Source organism: Myotis davidii, unplaced genomic scaffold (genome assembly GCF_000327345.1).
Source record: "Myotis davidii unplaced genomic scaffold, ASM32734v1 scaffold941, whole genome shotgun sequence".
NCBI classification, from domain to species: Eukaryota; Metazoa; Chordata; class Mammalia; order Chiroptera; family Vespertilionidae; genus Myotis; species Myotis davidii.
This window is the reverse complement of record NW_006291724.1, coordinates 389,209-405,124: the sequence shown is the minus strand read 5'-3', so window position 1 is coordinate 405,124 and position 15,916 is coordinate 389,209. Positions and strand designations below refer to the sequence as shown.

Below are 15,916 nucleotides of genomic sequence, written 5' to 3'. Positions count from 1 at the left end.
AAATCAACAAATGACAAGTGCTGGTGAGGATGTGGAGAAAAGGGAGCCCTAGTATACTGCTGGTGGAATGCAGACTGTTGCAGCTATTATGGAAAACAGTATGGGGTTTCCTAAAAAAAAAATTAAACATATAACTGCCATTTGTCACAGCAATCCTACTTCTAGGAATATATCCTAAGAAACTCTAAACACCAATCAGAAAGAATATATGCACCCCAATGTTCATAGCAGCACAATTTATAATAGATAAGATCTGGAAACAGCCCAAGTACCCATCAGTAGATGAGTGGATAAAAAAGCAGTGGTATATTTATACCATGGAATAGTATGTGGCTATAGAAAAGAAGGATCTCTTACCCTTTGAAACAGCATGGAGGGACCTTGAGAGTATTATGCTTAGTGAAATAAGCCATTCAGTGAGAGACAATTATCATATGATCTCATTCATATGTGGAAGCTAAAGAACAAAATATACTTACAGAGTGGATCCAGAGACATAGACACAGAGAGCAGACTGATGGTTGCAACAGACTGTCACACCTCAGAGGGAAGGCAGGGGAGGGTGGGAGGGAGGAAAGAGATCAACCAATGAACTGGTGTGCATACATGCATATCCCAGGAACACAGACAATAGGGTGGTGAAGGCCTGGGTTGGGGGGAGAGGGGCAGGGGCAATCGGGAGGGAGTCAATGAGGAAAAAAGGGGACATATGTAATACTTTCAACAATGAAGATTTAAAATAAAAAATAACATGTACAAAAGGTCAGTGATTCACCGGATTTAATTCATTTTCTTTTCTCTGTGCTGTCTAAGGGAAGTAATGATTGTTAAAATGAAATGATGTGACATGAACATATAGGAGAGCATATTTTCCAATAACACATCTGATGAGGGGTTGATTTCCAAAATATATAAAGAACTATATAACTCAACACTGGGAACACAAACAATCCAATTTAAAAAATGGGCAAAGGGCCTGAATAGACACTTTTCCAAAGTGGACACACAGATGGCCAAGAGACAAGAAAAAAATGCAAAACGCTATTAATCATCAGAGAGATGCAAATTAAAACCACAATGAGATATCACCTCACACCTGCCAGAATGGCTACCATCAGTAAATTAACAAACAACAAGTATTGGCAAGGATGTGGAGAAAAGAGAACACTGGTGTACTGTTGCTGTGAATGCAGATTGGTGCAGCCACTATGGAAAACAGTATAGAGCTTCCTCAAAAAGTGGATCTGCTTATGACTTAGTGATCTCACTTCTGGGAATATATCCTAAGAATCCCAATCAGAAAGAATATATCCACCTCTATGTTCATAGCAGCATTGTTTAAAATAGCCAAGATATGTAAAAAGCCCAAGTGCCCATAAGTAAGTGAGTGGATAAAAACACTGTGGTACATTTACACAGTGGAATATATACAGGGCTCTAAAGAGAAGGAGCTCTTACATTTGCAACAGCATGGATGGACCTGGAGATTATGTTAAGTGAAATAAGCCAGTCAGAGAAAGACAAATACCATATTATCTCACTTACTAGTATATGTGAAATCTAATGAACAAAGTAAACTTACAAGTGAACATATGTGCATAGTCCATGGACACAGACTACAGTGAGGTGATGGACTGAGGGAAGGGGGTCCGGGGGCTGGGTGGAGGTTGGCAGAGAGCAGGGGAGGTGGGGTAGTAGGGACATCTGTAATAGTGTCAACAATAAAAATAAATTTTTAAAAATGCAATGGAATGAAACTAATCACAGGCTGTAAATATTTAGCCCCAATTGTGAGGCAACTTTTAAACATGGGCTGCTTATCCTCTTTCTGTCCTTATGGGTTTTTGTATTCTACCCTCAGATCAAGCTGCACACTAGAAAGCAACATCTTTTCTAGATTGCTTCCTTGGGACCTGCTTCCCTTGCTGAGATGTGGATGGATGGCACCCAATCATTTCCTAGTTGAGCAGAGTAAAGTATAAGCTCTGATATGAAGTTTGTGGATGCTTTACACCCAGGATAGTTTCACACTACCTTGTCTAGCAACGGAGTCTGAGCCTCTGTAATTTATTTATCTTTCTGATTCAGAAACTTTGAAACTATCTTTTTACTAATTCAGGCTTTATTTTGTTTGGTTTTTGTGCCTTCCTTTTTTGTGTTTATCACAGTAAATTATTTGAAAAACTTCTATCACTTTCTCTAGGAGCTTTACAAATAACCTATTGGGTAAGCACATATGCCATGTTATAAAGATGTATGACAGCAACTTTGCAGAGTGCCCTCTCGCACTCCAGGACCACTTGGGGGATGTCAGAGAGCTGGTTTCGGCCTGATCCCCGCAAGCCAGGCTGAGGGACCCCACCTGCCAGACGGACCCCGCTCACGCTCCGCAGATGCCCTTAGAGCCCTGGCACTGCCTCAGGTGTGGAAGGCTGGGGAGGGACCAAGGGAGGTTGGCTCCAGGGCCTGTCAGGCCTGCCTTGCCCAGTCCCACCCCACTGGCCACCTTCTAATTAATTTCCTTTCAATGTGCATGAATCCGTGCACCAGGTCACTAGTTTTAAAAATAAAACAGTGCATTGAAGCCAATCAAAATCCTCAGACCAGAAAATGGTTTTTCAATTTGTCAGGTGGTTCTAATCCAGGTTCCAAGCTCAGCTAAAGTAGCCATGAAATTGCTCCCCAATCCTACTGTCTCCCCAAGCCTTCTAAATCAGCATGCATAAAAATTTAAGATAGCAAAGAAATATGCTCCGTGCCTTGATTCTTAATATGGTCAGATTGCAGTTAACCAGAAAGCTGCCAGTCATCAGCACTGCAAGTCATTTTTAGTTTCTATTTAATCAAAAGCCCCATTTTTGTCTTAAGCTTCTCGGAGTTGATGAAAAGTCTTGCTTTCATGTATGAATGCAGAAGCCTCTCTTTGAAATTATGGAGTGGATTACTGTCTGGTGATGGAGAACCCTGGCAGTGGCCCACACCAGAACCAAATTTGTATGTGGAAGAGCTTTTTACTGTTGTGATTGTCAATATTTCTCCACCAAAAATAGCCCTCTCTTATCCTTTCTCCCAAAGCCTACTGTGACCTTCACATTTCTGCTCCTGCAATTCATTCCTTTGAGTCAAACATTCCCCATGCCATAAGGGTCTTTCTAAAATACAGAGACCTAAGAAATTCAATAAATGAAATCCCTAAGACTGTACTGAGAAGTCAATCAAATTTCCTCCTTCCCAAACTCAGGAATGAAAGAAGGAGCAAATTTAGCTCCTTGGGCTTCTAGGTGTGCAAGGAGAAGTGTCTGAAAGGAAGAATAGAACTCAGGAAAGGAAAGGGCAATTTAAGACTAGCTCAAGCCTGTCCTGCCCACTGGTCTTTGTCTTAAACTATAGAAAGAAAACTCTGATATCAGCACATGCATGTGTGTGTGTGTGGGGGGGGGGGGGGGTTAAAAGTAGAACATAATGAAAATAATAAACTTATTATTTGAAACTGCTGCTGTTTTGGGGATTCTGCATTTAGATTTTACTAAAAATCTAAGGATTTGAAGGCTGATTGGTGTAACTAGAACAGGATAATTTCACCATAATCCCCCTCTACCAGCTGAATCCAAATAGTGCCACTCCTCTCCCAATATAGCTCTGATAAAGGTCTGATAATTTCAACAGAAGTAAAGGGAGAATAATGCTTTCTTTACCTCTCTTTTAAGAACAGAGTTAGGGGGGTGTTTGCTTTAAATTACAAAAAGCCGGGTTAAGAGTTCTTTATGACCTTTTATTTTTTACATGGGTGGTGAAAATTAAAAAGGGTCAAAGACATCCCAAGAATAATGAGAAAGTACACCCCCTTCCTGGTTACAAAGACGCCCTACTTCTTTCTAAAGAGAATCAGCAAATTACCATGGAAATCTGCCCAACAGGCAATGCTCAAGTGGGAGTCAGAGTCTTTGTTAGCAGGGCTTTGTGGGGGCCGACACCATAGTGAACACGGTTAAGCCTCACTAATTCCCTGAATGGGGGAAAGGCCAATCTTGATTTGTAAGAAGCTTGAATTTGAAAATATGTTTAAAGAAATGCCATGCTGTTATTTCCAAAAACCTGCAGTCAAACTGCTGGTTGAAGTCTGTGCTCTGAGCTGTCCTGACTTTTCAGGCCTTGAACAGATAAGGGCTATAATTAGCATATTGGTCATTTGAATGCAAAGTGCAGTTAAAAACCCCGCATGTTAACATACTCCCCTAGCAGGGTGTCACTTTTCTATTGTTTATAGTATTAATTAGCCTAGCCACCTGCTCCCTTTCCCTTTTAGTAATAAACTTTAGCCTACCATGTCAGAATTCATTAAATTTTTTCATATTAGCAACTGGAATGAATAAGAAGTTTTGGTTTGGGGGGGTGGGGTGGGGCAGGGAGGAAGGTGAACAACTTTTAAAAATCAACATGTACATATTTTAAATGTCTATTTAGCTGACCTTTAAAACTCATTATTTGATTCATATTTATTATTTTCTGTGTAGTGAATGTATTAGGGAATGTATTATCTTGGATAATTCAAAGGGGTAAGGGGCAAGCTGTTTCAATACCCTTCCTCCTCAAGTGACCTGACCAAGTAAACACCAGAGAACATTAAATGTAATGAGTTCCTGGATTATAACAAAATAAGGATTGATTATGAGGCTCAACAGGTGCTTAATTATATGGAACAACAACACATTGAGGTCTACATCTCTTAAACACATCTGTGATGGTCAGCCGGTTCTCTGCACACATATTAACTTTGTTTTTAACTTCACATTTGAGACCATTTAATTTGAAGTGTGACTGAGTTATGTTTGGGAAGGGGGAAAAGGAGAGAAAGGACTACAGCTACAATTTTACTCAAATAGTCAATTTCTTCATCATTTTTCTATTAAAGTGAAAGAAAGCTATGTTCTTTTCCAAGTTGAATACACCATAAGGGAAAAGAAGTAAGGATTGCAGAAGAAAACTGGGTGAAGGTTCAGAGAGAACCAAACTTAAAAGCATGCCCTTGGAAAAATCCCCCAATTCTACTTTCTGCCCCTGTGAAATTCAGACATTTTGAGGAAAATGGCCAGAATGTATACACAAACCTAAGGAGGAAAGATAATACTTAAGCAATGAAATCCCTAATGCAATGGTCCCAAACTTTGCTACCCATTAGAATCTGAGGAGATTAGGACCTGAGGGGACTTTTAAAAACCCCAATGCTCAGATTACTGCCATACAAATAAATTAAAATGTCGGGGGATTAACCAAAGACTACCAGAGACAAGAGTATAGTTCCACAAAGTCAAATTTATCCTGGAAGTGCATTGAAAAGAGGGAGGAGAGAACATCTTTTAAAAAATATATTTATATTGATTTCAGAGAGGAAAGGGAAAGGAGAGAGAGATAGAAAAATAAATGAGAATCATTAATCATCTGCCTCCTGCATGCCCCACAGCATACCACACACTGGGGATCAATCCCACAACCTGGGCATGTGCCCTAACCATGAATTGAAAGATGACCTCCTGTTTCATAGATCAATGCTCAACCACTGAGCCGCACTAGCTAAAAGCAAGAACATCATTTGTAACATTTGGGTTCCTACTTAGTGATTCTGAGGAGTGTCTAAGGAAGCAAGAATAAATTCTGAATTGATTGCAGTTTCTGTGGTGGGATCAAAAGGGATCAGGAGAAGAAGATATTGACTAGAAATTGGGCACTGTCATGAGGAGAGAGTGACTGAGCAATTGGGAATCCCCATTAATAAATGAAAATAGCAAAGCAGATCTGGAGCATCATCGATAAGAGAGCAGAAGTCAAAGAATGTGGAGGTCATGATGTCATTTTACAACTGCTGTGTGACCTTGGGAGAAACAGTGTTTTCTGCTAACTTTGCAGCTGGCTTTATCTGTCTGTCTTCCCAGGCTGATTAATAGCAGGGCTGTTTTTCCTTAGTCCAAGCTAATTTTCTTTCTTTCAGTCCCAAGCAAGTTTTGACTTTTTCAGAGGGATAGGCCTGAGGAAAAAGTTGACAGAAAAATCAACTATTCATAGTTTTGCTACTTTTCAGTGGAATTGGCAAATTACTAATGAAAAAGTGCATGTAAAACTGGCAAATTGTGAATAAGCCCTGAAATTGAGTTAGTAGTATTGTACTAATATCAATTTTCAGGGCTTTGACAATGTACTCTGGATGTGCAAAATAATATTCGTACAATAGTAGATCAAAATATTGGGGGAAACTCAGGGGAAGGAAAACCTGGGAATCTCTGTATTATTTCTACAACTTCATATGAGCTTTAAGCTATTTCAAAAAAAAAGATATAGGTGTCAAGTAGAAAAACAGTTTGTGTTGATTATCTAAGTAAGATTTTTTAAAAATAGTCCGACTTAACCTATGCTCTTCCCCCCAAATCCAAAATTGGTTGTACCAATGTTCTCTTATGTGTCACTGGACTTGAATGTGCTAAATTTGAATGCAGTACATAGTAGTGATGGCAGTCGACATCCATGTCTACCAGGTACAGATCCCTGTGGGGTTGTAAATATGGGACCAGTTTGTGCATCCACAACATGCCATTTGAGTCAAGTATGGGAATATTCATTACATATCCCCAGATAGGGAGAGGAGGAAGAGAGTTATACTAGGCAAAGGGGAGGGCAGGAGGAAAGAAAGACACAGAGATATGAAAGTCAAGGCATACCAGGGAAATAGATAATAGTTTGATGGGGCTGACTCTTTGGGATATAAGGGAGGACTGATGAAAGAAGAATCTGGATGGGTTGGAGCTGAAGTGGGACAGTCTGTATGTGATTCTCCTCTCTCTGAAAATAAGGACTTTGGATTTCCCTTGTAGCACAACATCTGTCTTATATCAAGGTTACTTGAGTATATATCTTTTCTCCCCAGTGAGATTCCAAGCCCCTTAAAGAGATAGTCCAAGTTTGGTTCATTGTGTAGCATCTGTTGCCTCTAGCTGTGTTCTTTGCACTTAGTAGGTGCTAATAAAATTGTCCTAGGAATGAATAACATATTACAAAGATGCAGTTGATATTCACTCTCTAGAACATCTGGAACCCCAAGATAATGTTAAATGATGTGCTTACATTCAGGGAAATGAGGGTAACTGGTAGAAAATCACACAAGTTATTTCCCTCAAGTTCTCCTTGTGTCTGACTTTGGTGACTGGGGATGGCGATGCCCTGTTATCTTTGACACATGCCCCCCCCCCCTTATCCCTGGATCATGCTATAATGACATCCTATGAAAAAAAAAGATGACGTGCCTTTCCCTAACGGATTTAGCATTCCAGTCATACTTCTCTCTGTTTAGCTTTGCTGGAGGGTTGCAAAGTTGTCTGTCTCCTCCCCTACTTGTTCCTCAGATATCTGAATTATAGTGAATACAATGGTATCCAAGCATGACCTGAAGATGGCAGGTAAGGAATTCCTTAAGAAGGAGATTCCCCCTCCCCCACCCCACCCCCGAATTTGGCTAGTGTACATTATCTAAGGTGATTTCCACCATGCCTGTAGGTGATTTCCCCTCTTATCCCCCTGAGAGAAATATTCCATTGCTCACCACTTCAAATGGTAGGGATGGGGGACTCTTCTGTTCCTGACAATCTCATTATGTGGTTATCAGGAGCAGACACTGCCCAGGTTGTCACGACAACCAGTAGTGATTCAATGCTTCCCTGAAAGGTCCGTATCTCTGGCAAATAATCAGCCTTTAGCTCTCAGCAGATGCTGAACTGAGCATCCAATCACAGGTGAGTTGGGAAAGTGTGACATCATAGTCCAGCCGGTCCAAAAGAAAAATTAAGATTTGTTGTGCTATTTATTTTCTTGGTTCTTTGTTCCTTAGATTTTGTCCTCTACTTTCTCCTCTCTCTCTTGTTTTTCTAGTAAAATGGGGAGAACAATGAAACCAACTTTCCAAATTCAATTTATTCTGCAGTTTGACTTAGATTTGGGCAGTGCAGTGATTGGAATGTGTGAGAAAGAAATGTATAATGTGATCCACTGCAAAATCAAACAAAGCATCAGATCAATCAAATAATGTGGTTTGATATGTAGGACCATCGTGGAAGAGGGGTAATTAAAATCAAGTCAGAAGAGAGGAACTTTCCCATTCTCATACTAATTCATCCAGGTCCATCTGCACTTAATTGTCTTCTGCTTTTCCTTTAATAACTTCGTGGTGGAAGGGAGGAAAGAGTCTGTGGGCTTCTGAAAGCCCATAGGTTCTACAGGGCAGGTTTCTAAGGGCTGCTAATTATAGTGAAGGAAGGAGAGGAGAGATCCCATTCCCAAGGTCCCACCATACAGGGAACATATGTAAATGAAAACTCATCAAGTTTATTAACACATTAAGCGCCAAGCCTGTTTTGTCTTTAGGACCAAAAGTAGAGTCCGGCCTGTGTGGCACAATGGTTCAGTGTCGAATTGTGAACCAGGAGGTCACAGTTTGATTCCTGGTTAGGGAGCATGCTTGGGTTTCGGGCTTGATCCCCAGTAGGGAGCATTCAGGAGGCAGACTATCAGTGATTCACTCTCATCATTGATGCTTCTGTCTCTCTCTCCCTCTCCTTTCCTCTCTGAGGTCAATAAAAAAAAAGAATCTAGGGAGATAGGCTGGGTAAGTTTCACAGAGGAGAAAACTAAAGTGCAGGAAAATTTGCATCTTTCTCAAGGTTTCCTAGCCAGAAGTTAGAATAATCTGTATCTCCTGATTCCTTGGCAATAACTGTGAAGGCCCAAGAGGATGGGGAATTTGTATCCATGCCTTTGTTCTTTCCCCACCCTATGGTTTTTAAGGGACATAGAATGAAACCTTTTGGCATTTCTGAGGCTTCTTGCTCTTTGTCCAGCAGATTACCTACCATGTTGCCTCCTAGAGAAGAGTTGAAACCCTAATGATGAGGGAGCGGGGCAGTAAGGAAGGGGCTCAGTAGGGCCTGATCTCAGTGATGGCAACAGGTTATAGTGAATAGGCCCTGGTAAAGGAGTGGGAACTGCGCTCCCAGTCAATGTCTTATACACTAGCTGTACCATGCCAGATTCTTTTGTATTCAGAGCAGAAAGGGAGATTTTTTTTTAAGTGTAGTACTGTAGTAAAAGCTGTGAAGACTGAAAACCACAGAGATATAGAGTCTACCACTGGAAACCATTTCTGGCTTGAAGTAGGGTTGGGAAGGGAGTCAGGGTATTCAGGCTGCTTTTGCTCAGTGGGTTGTACATTTCTGCCTTGCATCCAGTGCCTGTTCAGGTATGGCTCAGCTCAGCCTGACACACCTTAACCTTTATTGAAATATTGACCTGGAAATCAGACCCTTTTTATGATAGCAGGGGTGTTTTTGTTTGTTTGTTTGTTTTATCTTAATCCAAAGAAGACCATAGTTACCCAAGTATGCTTATTGTAAAACTATACAAACAATGGAGAAGTAAATGGAGAAGAAAATGGTTAATGCCCCAACCATACACACATACATGTCTTCCTTTCCACCTTTTTTAATTCCTAGAGTTACCCTATTAGCATTCTGGTATGTATAATTCCAGGTTAAACACACACAATTTTTTAAACAAAAATAAAATAGTATACATGCTGTCCTGTCACTTTATTCACTCAAGAATGTGTCAGGGTGTATTTCTGTTTTAATACCTAGGAATCTACCTGATTCTTTTTAGCTAATGAATAATATGCCAAAATATGTATATACCAGAATTGATTTAACAATTACTTTATTGAGGGGTATTTAGATTGTCCTTTATGTAAGATTTTTTTTTTCATCCTTACATAAAATTCAGGAATAAACATACTTGAACATATCCTGGCATGGTTTTTATGAGTATTTTCATAATCAAATTCCTTGAGTTGAAATTGCTTGGTCAAGTGACATATGCATTTTAAAATTTCCCAAATATTGCCAACTTGCCCTCCAAAAGGTGTGCCATTTTATATTTCCATCAATGTATATGAGAGTGAGCAATGTTCCCCTTTCCTGGAATTGGATTGGAGCAGTTTGAAAATACTTTTTAAAATTTACTTCTGTTGCTACAAGTCCCATCCCAGAGCCTCTCACTTCTCATGTGACTCAAGGGGCTGGTTGGATTGGTGGGAGCTAAATAAGAAATACAAGTGAAGATGCCATGTAGAGTGGAAGAAAGAACACAGAACTGAGAGTGGGAGACTTGGTTTCTAGGATCATCTCTCTGAGGCATTGGACAGGCTACTTTAAATCCATTCCATCATCTGTAAAATGCAGATTATAATAGTACACTGTTGTGGTTGTTGTGTGGATAAAACGGGGAGATACAAAAGTGGTTGGCAACTTGCGAAGCAGGATACACATGCCAAGTGGTTATTATGGTAGTGTTGTGATTATATCCTTAAATTAATGCGCTTGGGGAAGGGAATGGAGGACAGTGAGAGTTAAGTGGGAAATCTTTAAGACATTTCAGCTTCACTGAAAATTTCCATGCAGTTGTCCTATATTCTTGGAGAACAAACCACATTGGCAGTAAAAACTGCTTTATGCTATCAAAAATAAAATAGGTTATTCCCCTTTCACAGGAAGACTAAAGTATTTTGTGCTGGGCCTGACTCCTAAGTCCAGTCCTCTTTCTATGACACCACTATGCTTTAACTTTTCATGCACCTAATAGGATTGTGGCCCTGTGCTACTTTCTGTAACCACCAGGGAGAGAAGAAATATACACATGAAATGTTCAAATAACTGTGTGTGGTGACCACATAAATAGCTCTGAGTTATAGCAGAAGTATACGGGAGGATTAGAGTGAAATCAAATACCTTTTAATTACTATTTAAATCAATAGCCTAGAAGACCCAAGTTAAATCATTAGCCAGGAAAATCCAGTTATATCTTTCTATTTCTTAAAAAAAATTCTTATTGTTTAAAAAATAACTTGAATAAGTGCATTTTACAAGTTAGAAATGTAAAGTTCAAGTGAATGACATTCATTTTCAGATCAGCACTTTTTAGATTCAATTTATCATGATGTAAAAACAAAACTTAATGTGATGGGTTACTTTTTTTTAACCTCAATATTAATTTAAAAAATATCTGTAAAATCATTAGAAGCAGAGCCATCCTGATTTCAACCTATTAATTAGGGATTTGAGAAGGAGGGTGATGAGTGTTTTTGCATTAGAAGACAAGTAACCACTATGCCAAAAACAAGCTATTTTAAAAAGCCCGATTAAAAAAAATTAACAAAACAACAACAACAAAAAACAACAACAACAACAACACCAATCTGGTATACTCTGGGCTTTTTTACCCCAAAGAAAATATGCATTTTAACCAAACCAGTAAAGCCATGTCTCATATTAGAAAAAGCATATTCTCTGGACTCAAATCTATATACAAAATTCAGCTCTGCCATCCTCTGCAAAGTTCATGTAATACTCATGTATGCACAAGTATATTTCAATTAAAAAAATTAAAAGTAAAATGCAAAGTTATCCTTCTAAAAATCTAGGGTATATAGTTCACTTAGTCTTTGTCTCCCTCTTTCCTGCTTTAGAAGAGTCATTGTTCTCTTTCAATTCCCAGTATCATCACATGTTAAAATAAATTAGTCCAAAGATGCATCCCATTCTCTAACTTTCCCAGATGTTGCCTCTGGTAAATCTAGAGTTCTGTTGCATGACTTTTCTAAAAGTGGCATATATATTAGTTCACTCCAGTCTTGAAACTCATTTTGTTGGCATTATGGAGAAATGATTGCTGGATGTTATGAGGAGTCGACAAAAATTGGATAAAAGTGCACCAGGAGTGTCATGACCCATTTTTATAATTTAAGTATATGAGGATATAGTTATCTTTACAAAAAATAAGTTTGAAAGTGTAGAGGAAAAAATAACCCATAATCCTATTACTTTAACCCAACTGTTATAATTATGTGTCCTTTTCTGATTCTTATTTACAGGCATATTTTACATCATTATAATTCAAATGAGCTTATTATTTTGCATTTGTTGTTGTTTTTGTCAATCCTCGCCCTAGGATATTTTTTCCAATGATTTTTATTTTTAGGGAGAGTGAAAGGGAGGAGGAGGGACAGAGAGAGAAACATAGATGTGAGAGAGACACATTGATTAGTTGCCTCCTGCACATGTCCAGACTGGGGCCAGGGATCAAACCTGCAATGGAGGCACTGTCCTTGACCAGAATAGAATCCAAGAATCTTCAAACAGTGGGCTGATGCTCTAACCACTAAGCTAAACCAGCCAGGGCTCATTGTCATTTTTGTATGAAAATTTAAAGTCTCCTCACTGAGATTTAGCATGATTTACATGAGCTAATCAAATCCTGGGGTGGGAGTATGGATTTAGGAATAGTAAAAGATAATTTTGGAGTTAGATTTTAGGCATTGGCCACCAGCAAAAAATTGAATTCTTTTTTAAAGACAAGAGAGGCCATGGAAGGTTTTAGGGAGAGCCACATTTTAAAGAAATAAAATATATCTATATCTATCTACATAAAGTAGATTAATTATTCTTTTTGTGGTGTAAAAAGATATGTTTTCCCCCCCAAAATATATGTTTCATGTACAGCAAGGTAGTTTCCCTATGAAGAATGTCATCTCTTTGAATCCCAGTGCCATATCTGTCTCCCTGCGTTTACTGTGTATTCCAGAGACTACATCAGTATTACCTGCTTGCCTGACAGGTGGTGTCCTAAATCCAAGCCATTTTCCTTTCAAAAGAGAGCCCGTGTAGCTGGACAGATTTCCTCCCCTAAAACTTATCTGAAATTCAAGTCTTCCTGAAGGGTTAGTTAAGGAAGAGAAATTAAATACCCCCCTCTCCTTCCTACTCTCAGAAGAGCCTCTTTCTTGATAGCCAGACCTCTGCCTAGACAACCCTGACGTGTAGAAGTTTCCATCTTATTTTCCTTTCCCTCTCCCAGTTCCCTCCCCTTTATTTTTTTTTTTCCCCTTCCAAGGCGCTTCCTGCCTGGAAACAAAAGATTGGTCCCCAGTAGCCCACTCAGGGCGATTTTAGTTTGATGCTCATCCTCTGATTGGTCTATGTACTGCGCAGAGCCCGGATGATGTCATAGCAGAGAAGGGCTAGGGAGTGGTTGCGGAGCTGGGACTCTACCTCTGGCTGGCAGCTGTCAGAGGCGGGCCTTCTGGGGTCTTGTGTAGGATGCTGCAGCTTTCCTTTGCCTAGAGCAAGGGTGCGCGTCCGGGAGGGGGTACAGGGGAGGGGGGCGGGGAGTTGGCTGGGCCGGAGGCGGCGGCTATAGCCACGGGGTTGTGGCTCCGCAGCCGAGCTATCCCGCTCTCTTCAGTGCTCTGAGGTAGAGGAAAGGTCTTGACAGGTTGGCTGGACCAGTGGCAGGTAAATCCACTTATGGCACCTGGCTCACTCAGGGGAGGGGGTGGCGGCTGGGCATTGCTTTTAAGCGGCTAGGAAGATTTTCTGCCTTCTCAGATCCCCCTCTGGCTCTTAAGGCGTTCCAGCCTTGAGTCCCTGGTGTGGCTCCCAGGGAGTCCTGAGACCAAGGGCGCTGTTCGCAGGATCTCTGGTTGGGAAAGCAGACAAGTGGGTGTGTCAGGGCTCTTCCCGAGGGCATGGGCTCCTTCACTGGGTCAAGCCTTATACAACCATACTGGGCTGGAGGCAAAATCCGTCCCCAAAGCTATGCCAGCCTGTAAATCCTATGCCTTCTATGAGCCCCCTCCACCAGCCACTGTTGCTGGGATAGCAGTTCCCACCCCCACCCCCAGGGGGCGGGGTGTGTGTCTGTGGCCTAGCAAGTCCATAGGGGGAAGAGCCAGACCTGAACAAACAAAAAAAGTGACTATTTTAAAAAGGGGCACCTTTCCCCTTTTCCTTATCCCCTTGCCCCCCCCCCCCCTTTATTTTGGTGGGAGAAGGGTAAAGGCAGGAGGACTCTTTTCTTCTGTGGGTTTGGAATTATGGAATAATGTCCCTAAAAAGCCTTGAGTCCCTCAGTTGGCCTTTGTCTTTGTCTGGGGAGAGGGGTCACTAGGTCCAGTGGCTCTTCCTTCCCTGTCCTACTCAGCTTGCAGGGGGCATTGCCTTTAATTTTTGAACTGGATTTGACAAGATTACTGCTGCACTTTTGAGCAGATTGAACGTTTTACAGTCCTGATCTCAGCAGGTTTTCCTTCCTGAGCTGAGGGGTGGGGTGGGGTATATCAGGAGGGCGGTGCCAGGAGGAAAGGAGCTAGAGGCTCCACTTGGAGTTTTGTTTTGTTTTGTTTTGTTTTGTTTTGTTTTTGGTCCTACCTTCTAGAATCCAGTGCCAGACTCTGGACTTGAGGGTTCTGGACTATGGTCTATAGAAGTGAAGGAGAGAAGGGTGAGTGGCTTGGCTTTGGGAAGCATGCAGGGGGAGGTTGCAGCACTATTTTTTTTAAATGGCTTTCAGCAGGGAAGCCTTTAGACATGTTAGTCTTGCTCCCCTCATGGTTTTGCAGACTCAAATCCAGGTCAACTGTATGGCTGTCTGAGGTGCTGGAACAGAAGAAAGTCCACTCCTATTGGTGATAACACTGTGGCCCTGTTCTGAGATGACCGATGTATGAAGGTCAGTGTGGTTTTCACTGGACTATTTGCAAAATTATAATTGGGTAGGTCTGTGATTTGCTGCTTAAGTCCCCTAAATCAGGGCCATCTTTGGGCAAAGGGACTTAATATGGTAATGGGTGATTAATAGGCAAGTGCTTGGAGAGCCAGCTGTGTAAGCCTGTTTCTGAATACAAATGTTGTACCCCATTCCCCTATGAAAGAGGCAAAATGAAAAGCGACTGGGATGTATGCTGGGTAAAAGATGACAGCTGAAAATCTAGAGGACAGAGGTACCTTGATATGTCAAAGACCAGACCATTCAAGCTGGCAATTGAGCCTTGTAGGAGAGAACTAACAGAAAAAGGAGGTTCAGCTGGGATAGAGGTTCTGGCAAGGGGCCACAACATGTCCCAGCTAGCTGACCATTCCCACAGGTTACAGACTTTCTGGTTGGAGGTGGAAATGGTATACAGAGCAGATAAGCTTGCTGAGGTCTTTGAAGGTAGAACAGCAGACATGACAGGTGAGGGAAATTAAGAATAATTGTGGGGATGGGGAGGTGCTGTCCCCATTAGAGACTCTGCTATTAGGAAGTCAGAGACCAAGCTACTACGAGGTCGAAGCGAATAGCCGTGTGAAGCTTGGTTTGTTGGAGCTTCATCCAGATATGCCAAGGTTGCAGGTTTGATCCTCGGTCAGGGCATATACAAGGGTCAATCAATGAATGCATAAATAAGCAGAACAATAAATCTTTGCATCTATCTCTCTCTCCTTCTCTCTCCCAAATAAAAAATAAAATAAAATAAAAAAAGATCTACAATCCAGAGTAGGTAGATAAGAACAGAGTGATAAAAGAAAATCATTGTCTTACCAAGAACTCAAAAACTCTGATTTACCTGGTGGAAAGGGGAATTTGGTGGTTGAGGTTCCTGTGGCTCAGCCCAGAGTTAAAGGGATATCTCAATATTTAGGGAATCAGTAGCATTCCCACCCATGTAACCCACCTACGGGATCCAGTTACTTCTGATCAAGGGAAGAAGAAAATCCATGGGTGGCAGCTCAACAACCAGATTTTACCTTCAGGGCAAGGAGAGGGAATGGAGGGGCAGGGACCCAAAGGGGACTGGATGAGCTTTGAATCTGTTTGAGACAGGTAGGTTGACTGCTTTTACATGGGAGTGTCAGGTCTTTGCTCCAGATATAAGGATATCTGCCTGTGCTCAAAACAAAATAAATAAATAAATAAATAAACGAATAAATAAATAAATAAATAAATAAATAAAGCCCTCTTTTAAAGGACTTTTTTAACCAGGATTTTTCTGGCTCCCTGGTCTGCA

At 40.9% G+C, this 15,916-nt stretch overlaps 1 protein-coding gene across 6 annotated transcripts in view; it reads left to right on the top strand.

The window, feature by feature from the left end:
• PAK3 (p21 protein (Cdc42/Rac)-activated kinase 3) overlaps positions 1-15,916 on the top strand; it is a 310,496-nt gene that overhangs the window by 146,557 nt on the left and 148,023 nt on the right. For 5 of the 6 annotated variants that reach the window (XM_006765156.2, XM_006765159.2, XM_006765155.2 and 2 more), the window contains exons 1-3: positions 13,248-13,382; positions 14,305-14,370; positions 14,489-14,598. The exons of the other annotated variant lie outside the window; for it this stretch is intronic. The gene's annotated coding sequence lies outside the window, so the exon portion shown is untranslated. Of the gene's footprint in view, positions 1-13,247; positions 13,383-14,304; positions 14,371-14,488; positions 14,599-15,916 lie in introns of those variants that run through there. 6 annotated transcript variants of the gene reach the window in all.